We start from the raw sequence: 11,886 nt of genomic DNA on the forward strand, positions 1-11,886 counted from the left end.
CTTTATCTGTTAATGAGTTGCTGAGCGATGTGGCGCGACCACCGATGATGATGATCATGATGACGATGATGATGACACACCACACAGTGTTGGGGCCAACACCCACCACAAAAGTTGTGAAAAAGATATCGGCATTGTGTAGCGAGCAAATACTTTGGGGAGGTACTTACCCCACATACATTCACAACGTATCAGCGCAGCAATATCCACATCCATGCATATCCACAACATCCGTTATCAGTCGCGGCTCCTTTGATCGCCCAAACTGACAAATGTAACTGTCGAACTCAACTCAAACAGCCAACTGCCAACTGCCAACTGCCTTCTGATTGCGTTGTTTTATATTTTAGCCACAATTATCACTAATTCACTTTCACTCACTTTTATCCTTATTACATTTAATAATAATAAGAACACTTATATATATAAACACTTTTCACTTGCACTTTCTTTCACTTTATTATTGAATTTGTTAATAATGCCACTTTTATACATTTACTTTATTTTTATTACATTTTTCAATAATAATAACACTTCTTTCTATACACTGCACTGTCACATATATTTTTACTAACTTAATCCTTCTTCTTACTCACTTTATTCTTATGATATTTCACTTTCACTCACTTCAATTCCTTTTCAATTTATTAATGATGCCATATTTCACTTGCACCTTAACTCACTTGATCCTTATTAAATTTGTTTGTTGAAATCCACATTCATATAATCATTTCACTCTTTACTATGTTTCATTTAACTGCAAAGAAAAGTATAGCAAAGCAAATCAGATACAACAAGTAACAAAATTACAATCAAGTATACTCGAGTTATTATTAGAATATACTAAAATATACTAAAATGTGTATTTAGTATAATTAATAAAAGAAACAGAATTAATATGAGAGGTGCAAATAGATGTTCTTAAACTTTAGTTTATAGTTTTTAAACCTAATATTTATGAATATGAGATACCCGAAGAGAACAGTGCGTTATTATCATTAAAATATACCAATATACAAAGATACAAAACTATACATATATATTATATTGACTTAATGCAGTTATGCTAACTTTACAAATATATGTTTTTCAGCTCTAATTCGTTTAATTTATAAACCTTATATTTATGTATTAGAATATACGAATATACAATATACCAAAAATATACCAAAATGTATATTTGGTATATTTAGTATATGGCATAAAAATAACGAAATACAATAAAACTAACACAATTAATCTGATTCATGCGTAACTTTAATTTGTAGTCTACGAACCTAATATTTATGAATTCTGTAAATATTCCCATTTTACCAAGTAAGTTTAAATGAATTGAATAATATTTTCCTTACAGCATTTTCTAGAATTTAAAGGCTCTATTTCATTTTTGATATACGCTTACTTGCTTCTTCAAAACTTCTTTCCTCATTATTCTAATCAAAATTCTAATTGCATGCCATGTTTTTTCCTTCGACAGTTGCAACTTTTACCGCTCAGGTAAATTTGAGCATCCACAACTAACATATTATCATCAGACAGAAGATAGTTGGAGACACTTTGTCGCGTCAATTAACCGCAAATATTATCATCATTTCTTGAATTGATCCCAAACAAATGAAATCATAATGATGTTGTGCATGTTTTGTATGCATTTGCGCAAGTGTGTGTGTGTGTGTGTGTGTGTGTGTGTGTGTGTGTGTTGTGTGTGCTTGTGTGTGTGCAATGTGTTGTGAGTGTGATGAGCAGATGAATGAGTAAACAACAGCGCACAGAGACTGAGAGACCAATATTGTTTGCCATGCTTATTAGCAAATATTCTTATCAGTCTCTCAGTCCGTCTGTCTGTCTGTCTGTCTGTCCGTCCATGCGTCCATCTGTCAATCAGTCAGTCAATTGCGCAGGTCTTCAAGTCTGTGTTGGCGCTGAGAAAACAAAAGTGAAAGAACAATATGTAAGCGCAGGCTTAAACACAGCCAAGGCTCAAGACGTAAAGATACCCTAGAAAAAAGAAGAACACAAAAAATACCAAATAGTTGCCTGAAGATAAAATCATATAGAAAACATATGCCTAAAGAAATATAGATCGAATATATATACATACATAATTATCATTTCATATAGTTAAACATTTACTTATTTCCATCTTCAAATAGTTTACAGGGTATGCGTACAATATATGTATTTTCAACAGCACGAGAGATGCAATAATCGATAATGGGAAAGGGAACACTGGCTGCACAAGAAACCAAAGCCAAAACAATAACAAACTTAAATAAAAACAAGAAATTCAACGCGTCTTAAGAAAACAATATCCATCCACAAGATATGGATACAGATACAGCTAGAGCTACAGCTAAAGATACGGATACAGCTACAGCTACAGATGCAGATACAGATACAGATACAGATACAGATACAGACGCAAAGCTAAACACGCTTATTTGCTTAAGTGTAGCTCCACTCTCGAATTGAAATTGAAAACTTCCAACTTCCAACCTGGCAAAACCAAGCGATGGATGCGACTGATGACTGATGAGTGATGTGTGATGTGTGATGGGTGATGGGAGCTGTTGTCAGAGCTGGGGGATGGATGGATGTTTTAGTTCAGTTCAGTTGAGTTGACTTGAGTTCGGTTCGGTTCGGTGGGTAAACACCGATCAGTTGACAATCAACGTTCAAACAATAACGACGAACAAAAATACTTTGAACTGTTTTTTTTTGCTTTTACTCTCTGTCTGTTTTCACAGATAAAAGATACAAATAGCGCAAGGTACAGATACAGATACACAGCTCAAGATACAGCTGCAGAGATACAGCTACAAAACAACAAAAAAACAAGAAAGGGGAGCACAATTTTGCGATAAGCTCCAAAAGCTGGCAACTCTCTTCCGCCTCTTTTCTCTTCCTCCCTCCAAGTGAAAACTCTGACCAGGTTCGAACCCGAGGCCATTGGAATCGAACGTATGTCGAATATATATATAATATATATCTCAAATAATGACACACGGTACAGAGCGCACGTCTCGCTGTCTCGTTATATGCTTTTTTCGGGCATATTGAAACTGCGAGTTCAGTTTAATGCGGATACCCTGTAAAGCCCTGTTCCAAATGGAGTCCATTGAATAAGATGCTAAGCTTATAAATTTTGTGAAGTTCGCAAAAAGTCTGAAATCAAGATTTGTAATCTAATTCTCAATCTAAAATAAAACATTCCTGCATAAAGATTCTGATTCTAAATGTTTAGTATACAAATCTTTATTTAAGATTCATTGAACATAAAAATCTTACTTCAAGATTGTATTTTGTTTAGGACCGAAATATCGGATATCAAGTTTGCAATCTAATTTTCAATAAAAAAAAACATTCTTGAATAAATTTCTTGATTTAAGATTATTTCAAACTAAAAATTTAATTTCAAGATTTTTATTGAAGATAAAAAAAAAACCTAAATCAAGATTTGAATTCTAATTTTCAGTATAAAATTTAACATTTTTGAATCAAGATTTTAATATTAAAATAAGATTTTTCTAAAAATGCACATTTAGCATAAAAATATTGATTTATGTTTGTTTTAATCAAGTTACGCAATCTACTCTTTAGTCTACATTTTTTTTGTGATAAGGTTTTAAACTTAAAACTTTATAAAAATTCACAATCACAACAATTATTGAATATTTTCTAACTATCTTAAATTTGCACTTAACAATTTTGAACTTTCGCCAACTTGTAGATTAATAGTTCAATTAAATATTCTACAAATTTCAGCATGATTAGTATAATATATTCTGATATTTTCCTAATAATTTTAGCTTGATTGCTACAAAGAATAGTTTGTTTCAGTAACTTCTAGTCTAGCAATCCTAGACTTGAAACATTTGTTGCTGCTGCTGCTGCTGCTGTTGATGATGATGATCAAGTCTCACGCTCAGAGCGAGCCACAATCATTACGAGCATCTGTGTTGTCGCATTTACAATTTGCAATTACACTTGAGTAAATATCAACAGCAACAACAACAACAAAAACAGAAGCAGAAGCAGAGACAATGACAACGGAGATGGCGTGAAGATCGAGAGACTGACAAACATGGAAACTCAAAACTCTCTAGTTGCGTCGCGTCTCGTCGCGTCGACAACAACCCAAAACCCCTAATGAGCAATGTTTTATTTTGGCACAGCCTCGTCAAAAGAGTGTGGGGAGATGGAGGGAAAGGGGGGATTGTGAAGTCTAGGTGAGACGCTGCCTCTGATATCTCTCAGAAAAACAAAAACAGTGAAGCTATCGAGCTATAAACATTCTCAGACAACTTCATCTTCAGCTTCAGCCAACATCTCCAATTCGCTTGTCATGTGAGATAAATCTGGGCAGCAACAAAACCGGCGACGCTTTACGACTGATAATGCGATATGATCATGTCTATATATATATATACATATATATATGTACATGTATTTAGCAAATATATCAACTATCTGACAGCTGTCTTTGCATTTGAGAAGCTGTGGGAAAAACACAAAGCTCTCAGATGCTCACCAGATGAGTAATCAAATGACAAACGCTTTTCTTAGCTTTTTATTCCCGCTATCCATGGGGTAGAAGGGTAATATAACTATGTGCAGGCAGGAGAAGACGTCTCCGACCCTATTAAGTATATCAATTCCTGAATAATACTTCTGTATAGGCAAAAACATCCCACTTACAACAGATCTTAGTTGCCTTAACTGATAATATGGTACAGTTTGAACGTATGTAGGTCTTTATCAATATACCAATCTTTGCCTTTGGTATATTTTAGTATTTTTTTTGGTATATTACATAGATAAAATTTAAGAATAATATATACTATAACAATGTACCAAATATAACATTTGGTATATTTTGTATTTTTTCGGTATATTAATTTGATATGTTTGGAGAATAATACCGCACTGTTTTGCTTTTATTTAAAATGGATAGGGATTATCCCACGGTCCAGCACACTCAACTGTACATTTCATTCTTTCTTGAATGTAGTACTATATCAATATGCCAAACATATCCTTTGGTATATTTGTAGTATTTTTTGGTATATTAATTCATTATTTTGGTATATTATTAATTTATGAATAGCATGTACTATATTGATATATCAAATATAGCCTTTGGTATATTTATAGTATTTTTGTATATTAATTCAGTATACTTTAAGAATAGCATTTACTATATTGGTATATCAAATATATACTTTGATATATTTATAGTATTTTTTTATATTATTATAATAATATTTATTAATAATAATTTCGAGCTTTATGAATTTGGTATAATTTATGAATTTTACCGCCTTTCTTTCTTTTCAAAGTCGAGCTCACTTGTTTTTCGTTGCTTCGAGGATTATTACCGTTATAACAATTGTTATGTTGCAATTTGAATTCTACTTAATCATTAATTAAAAGCAACAACTGACGCAATGCGGTGCTGCAATGATCAAAGATCTTTGTCGCTGATATGCGATCAATGATCTGTTAGTGGTCTTGTTCTTGTTTTTATTTCTTGCCAGCTCTTATCAATGCTTATATGGATGTAGATATTGATCTTTATGATAACTTGGGCATTGGCTCGATTTCACACCCACACAGCAGAGCAGAGAGAGACACATCACAATAATAATAATAATAATAATAATAATCATAATAATGATGATGATACACACCTTTGTTTGCGTCTCGACAGTAGATTATAGATGTAGGATCCAGAGACCTAGAAATATATACAATACAGATAGATAGATAGAGTAGGAGTTAGGGAGATAGAGAAAAAAGTAAGAATGGATTTCACAAATTCGAAAGATCTGAGATAATGACAAGCGTGTTAACAGAACCAAGTTGTAAAATGAGTGCGATGATTTCTAGCGAAACCGAAGCTAAACACTCCATCAGAGTTCCCCTATCAGTCCCTCCACACACACACACACACACACACACTTAGAACGTAGCAGCTGCTTATCGTTTACGAGCTTTGGGCGCGGTGGGGTGTTCGATATTCAATGAACGTTACTGCTGATGATGATAATAATGATGATGATGACGATGACGATGGTAAAGTGAAGTGAAGAGGGGGGCGGGGAGTAAAGGCAACCACAAGTGTGTGTACTTGTCGTCGTCGTCGTTGTCGTTGTCGTCTGATTCATGCCCAGATACCAGATACAGATACAACTACACACAACTACTATAACCAAAAACTCATTGACCATGATGATGATGCATATAATATCAGATCGACAAACTGGAACATGATGTATTGTTACCGATTGACGAAATAACTTCTTCGATTCTTTGAGTTCGCAGTTTTCAGTTCTCTTCAAGTATGGGAAAACCCAACACTCTCCCTCTCTGTTTCCAAAAATAGCACACAGTTATTCTTATAGATACTGGGGAGCTTAACACTCGCTTATCGAACAAAACCACACTATACAATTTTGAAAGAAAAGTAACACACACACACACACACACACACACACTCATCGAATCACTAAGATTTAACTGGAAATATGGCAAATTCATTCATTCTTATCAGTTCTCTGGTATTATTTTTACTGTCGCAAAAATTCATTTCATCTGTATTTCATATCGATCGAATTGAATCAACTTTTTTTCGCGCGTTTTTATCACCACCTTCTCATAAATTAACGAATCTGCTGACATCCCAATATTATCGGAAAGTTTGCTGCCGCATCATGTGCTGATGATCATTTGACCTAATTGCGATCGAAAAACCCAACGCAGAAAACTTGGCTCGTGACTTGAATTATAGACGTCGCTTATCACAAACTTAACTCGAAATGGTCATTCATGTTTTATCAGCTCTTTTGTGTGTGTGTGTTTTTCTTTTTCCTTTTTTGGCCTCTCAAATTGCATCAGCATCAGACAAATGCCATAAAATGTCTGACCATATAATTTGGGTTCTACCTGCGACGACAGCGACTGCGACTGCGACTCGTGTCGCTAATCGCTGTTCAATACCAAAACAAGAAAAAAACAATACACAAATGATGGCCAGACTCCTGTCAGAGAGAGAGAGTCCTAGACCTAGAGCCAGACTCAGACCCAGACCTCAAGACTGAGAGACACCTCGAAGAGCCGTCAATGATCTGACAGTCTGGTGTCGTTGATCCTTCAAAGTCAATTGGTTTCTGATGAGCTTAGCTACCGTATTGTAAGTGTGTGTGTTTGCGTGTCTTTTGGAAGAGAGATTGCATAAGCTGCATATGGAATTTCAGAGTCTCGGCTACTAAGATTATATATACACATAAACTGTAAACTATTAATTGCCCAAGTGATAAGTACGCTTAGTGAGTCATATCTTGCATTCTTTATCTTACAGTCTAAGGTGCATTTCTCATCTAATATTTATCTGCAATTACTATTTATCAGTATGCAGTATATATTTGATATACCGTATTTTTACAATTTTACTATGTGCAATTACAATTTTACTATATATTGGTTCAATTTAAATTTAGCATTAATTTTCGGTATACTGCATTTTTACAATATTCTATTCGTTCAATTTAAATTTATCGTTAATTTTTGGTATACTCTGTTTTTTTTTTTTTTTACTATGTGCAACTATCTATAGATTCAATTTAATTGTATCATTAATTTTCGACAAACTATTTTTTTTTTTTAAATTTTAATACATATTTACAATTTTATTTAAATTTATCGTTAATCAATATATTTTCAGATAAATCCTTTATTTACATTTATTTCTATTCACAAATATGTATACGAGCTAATGTAATAGATTTATTTCATCATTTAAATTGATTTATAATCAGCACTTTTATCAATAAACCAAACATCAGATGTACTGCATTTATATTTCACCTTTTTTATATATTTAACATATTATAGAATTATGAGAAATAATATTTATAAATACATATATGAAAAAAGTTCAATATAAACGTAAAATATTTAAAATTGCCTGTATTTAATAATTAATCGATCAATTTATCGATTATATATTCATACATCTCATAGTCAATATTTACTCGCTCTGTTATTTTTACCCTAATCATGATGAAAATGCATTTACTCTCGCTTACTCTCTCTCTCTCTCTCTCTCTTCAGCTCGCTTATTCTGAAGCTGGCTCATTTAACCGCTGATCCACTTGTTGAGTCCCGCTATTTGCATTTTGTCTGCTCCCTTTTCGCTTGAACAGCTACCCCTCCCCCTCTCCCTTTCCACCTTCCTTTTGCTTAACTCTAAGGTATTCCGCCGTTAGCCGTAAGCTCTGACTCATGCTAACGTAACGTACTTCACACACACACGCACACACATGCAAAGCGCGGGTGGTGCAAAGTTTAAACACAAAAAAAAAGTAAAACATACGAAAAAAAAGACAAAAACAAAAAGAGGCGCGCGCGCGTTATTCAATTGTTTTACTATACACAATAATTTGTTGTTTATCAGCAACAATGACGAACAAATGTTTATGCTCCCCCATCACGCTGTTGTTGCTTTCGTGTGTTGTTGTGTTGACTGTGCATGAATTTGCACAGTACGAATTTTTGAGTGCGTAGCTGTATGTGTGTGTAAGTGCGTGTGTTTGTGTACTTACCTTGACATGTCAGACGCCGCAATTCGAAGCTTATTAAATCCATTAACAATAACACATAATAGTTGTAACGCACGTTTAATTATCACAATTAGTTGGATTTTATTATTCCCGCAGACATCTCGATAATGTTAACAACTGGAAATCGAAAGTGCATTTCTTTCGCTTTGATTTTCTTTTTCTTTTCCTTTCTTTTTGCTTGCATTGCAAAAAGGGCAAATCACTGACTAAAATGGAAGCTGCTGTTGAGCCGCGATTGCTGTTAATGCTGCTGTTATGGCAATGTTAATGTTAAGCGTGGGATCGAAAGAGCAGAGAGCTTTTGTCTATGAGCATGTGTGTGTGTGTGAGTAAGTTTTATGCAAAGTTAAATGCTGACTAAATGCTTGCAATTAAATGGTAATGTCGCGCACTCTTCTTGTTACTATTGTTGTTGCAGCTTTAATTATATTATGTTGACTGTTGACTCGTTGTTGCTGTTGTTGCTATTGTTGGCTGCCCATTATCACTTTCAGTCTCATTGAATGGCGAACAATTGAAAACGAACAAAAACAAAAAAAAGCGAAACCGAAACCATTTCTCAGCTGTTTGCAAACACACAGGCAGCAGCAAGAAGAGGAAAGAAAATAACGTAAAGTAAAAATTGCACCGTTGCCGTCGCCGTCGTCGTCGTCGCCGCCATTAATGTTTATTTAACACGCATTGCCACACGCGCAGTCGACGTCGCTGCCGGCGTTGCCGTCGCGTCGCCCGCCCACGCGCACACTGTGATGCGTGCCTAGGCGAAAAAGCTATTGAAAAAACCAAAAACAAAACAAAATATTTGATCGACATATTCTGCAGGTGGCGAACCACGGTGCCAAATTGCGCATAGCACTTATTTCAAGTTCATTATAAATGTAAAACGTAAATATTATTAAATTTATACAAACAGTGCTTGATCGACACTGTTATTGCACGTGTAGTGCGCTCTCTTTCACACACACCCTCTCCCACCACACGAGTGCGTGAGTGTAAGTGTGTGTGTGTGTGGGCGAGTGTATTGAACTCTTGCTGCATTTGTTGCACAATATCTTCTGCATTAATACATATGTATGTATGTCTGTATGCTCGCATTTAATATTTTTGCTGCCTTTTGTTATTGCAATTGTTTTAATTTTGTTGTTGTGTTGTTTTTTTTTCGCCGCCTTTTGTGCTTATTGGCAATAAATTTGCGTTCCGCCTGCTGTTGCTGCAGTTTATCGGTCATCGTGCTATCGATTGATTGCACATCGCGATGCTGTTAACAGAGTTATCGTCAGTGCAAGAACAAGCAAGCAGGCGTACGTATGTGTGAGTGTGTGGGAGAGAGGCAAAATGACGCCAGCCCCTCTCACACTCATTTGCATTTTTCGGCAGCTGACTGCGTAAGTGTGTGTGTGTGTGTATGTCTTGCACACCTTTGTTGGGGCGGTCAACTGTGACAAGAGGAACAACAAGAACAGCACCATTAGCAGCATGAGCAACAACAGCAACAACATTAACAGCAAGAGCGACAAAATCAAGCGAGAGGGACGACTAAAGCGTCTTCTTTGACTTCCGTTTTCCGAATGAGTTTTTTCAAGTTTGAGGTGAAGGTTGAGGGAAAACGCATTGTGGACGCCCCTCTTGATGTGTAGTTCAAAGTGCAGACGATTAATGATCGATTGCAGCGACGGAAGAAACCAAATAAATGATCCCAAGAATTGCAACGCTGCTGATAATAAATTTTAAAATAATGCTTACATTAAGTAAAGGAAGAGTGCATAATTTAATACTTTAAATAACTTAACGCAGATTTTAAGATATAAAAATTGTTTTTAATTTTTAGTATTGTATAAGTATTTTTATCAATACTTTTAACATTATGATTTAAGTCAGAAAATAATATATTTAAAATTGTATTTAAAATAAATTGAAAACGCGGTAGACAAATCGTAACGAAAAACAATAAAAAGTCATTAAAAGAAAAACACGAATTATCTAAATCGCAATAGACAAAATTCAATGAAATAAAACGAAATTCAAATTTAAAATACTGCGAAAAAAAGAGGAAAAACAATTCTAAAGAGAAAGCAATCAGTTAGCCATCAACTAATCTCCATAATTATCCCAACGAAATATTATCTTACAAGAAAATCAAAACACGTATCAGAAAATAAATTAAATAAAAGAGCAACACATTAATTGTGTATTATTTAAGATGCACGCTAATGAACTCAACGACAGCCAATAAGTAATATGCTAATTTAGCGAAACTTAAATTAAGAAAAAACAACTAAAAAAAAAGATACACTACCAAAAAAAAAAAAAAGAAAAATACAACTATCGCCACGAACGGCAGTAAATTGCATAAAAAAAACAAAACTGAATTAACATAACGAATGCAGAATGCAGCAGATAAATCAACTGAACGAAAGCCAATAACTCTTGCATTAACTTTACGCAGCGGCAGCGAAGCGCAGTCGAGAGACAGTCCAGAGTATTGTAAATCTGTCAACCACCAAAAGTACATAACACAGAAATACATACATGACTACACATACACATACACATACACATACACATACACATACATATATACATATGTGAAAAGGAGAGCACTTCTCTCCTGGTGGCTGCATACATAATATGCACAACCAAGTACAGACAAACAAACATACATTGAATACATACGTATGCAATGGTACATAGCGCCCTCTCGCTTTAGCACACACGCGCGCACGTACGCAAAGCACGCAAGCGACATGCGTGTACCCAACACACACACACACACACACAAACACATCGAGCTGTAATCCTATTTGCCTCCAAAAATAAAACGAAAGAAAAATCCAAAGAAAGAAGCGGCAAAGCTGCTGCTGCTGCTGCTATTGCTGCTGCGGCTGCGACGTCTGCTTCCTTTTACGCCAAAGATTTGATGGGAGAGCGAACGACGTGACGTACGCGACGTCGACGTCGACGACGACGCGACGACTGCGCTACTCTGCAGGTTTTTATCTAACCAATACCAATGCAAGACAACCACCAACACAACAGCAACAGCAGCCGCAGCCACAGTCGCTCTCACACACACACACACATACTTACGAATGCTAAGCAAGCAAGAGGGGCAGCCATTGCGTTCTCTCTCGCATTTGCTCCGTCTCGGGTTTCGCTCAGATGTCCGATGTTCGTGTCAGCTGCTGCTACTGCTGCTGCTGCTGCTGCTGCTGCTGCGCTGCCTCACGCTGCTGTCGACGTTGTGGTGGCTCTGCCGTGCGCTTTT

The 11,886-nt window shown here is 35.5% G+C and overlaps 1 long non-coding RNA gene across 1 annotated transcript in view; it reads right to left on the bottom strand.

Annotated features, from left to right (window-relative positions):
• Positions 1-9,146, bottom strand: part of LOC132796127 (uncharacterized) — a 65,370-nt gene extending 56,224 nt beyond the window's left edge. Inside the window, exons 1-3 of the long non-coding RNA XR_009633503.1 lie at positions 8,604-9,146; positions 5,691-5,737; positions 171-757 (exon numbers count right to left, since the gene is read on the bottom strand). This is a non-coding gene — a long non-coding RNA (uncharacterized LOC132796127). The remainder of the gene's footprint in view (positions 1-170; positions 758-5,690; positions 5,738-8,603) is intronic.
• Between the last annotated feature and the right edge of the window lie 2,740 nt (positions 9,147-11,886).

This window comes from Drosophila nasuta, chromosome X (genome assembly GCF_023558535.2).
Source record: "Drosophila nasuta strain 15112-1781.00 chromosome X, ASM2355853v1, whole genome shotgun sequence".
Lineage (NCBI taxonomy): Eukaryota > Metazoa > Arthropoda > Insecta > Diptera > Drosophilidae > Drosophila > Drosophila nasuta.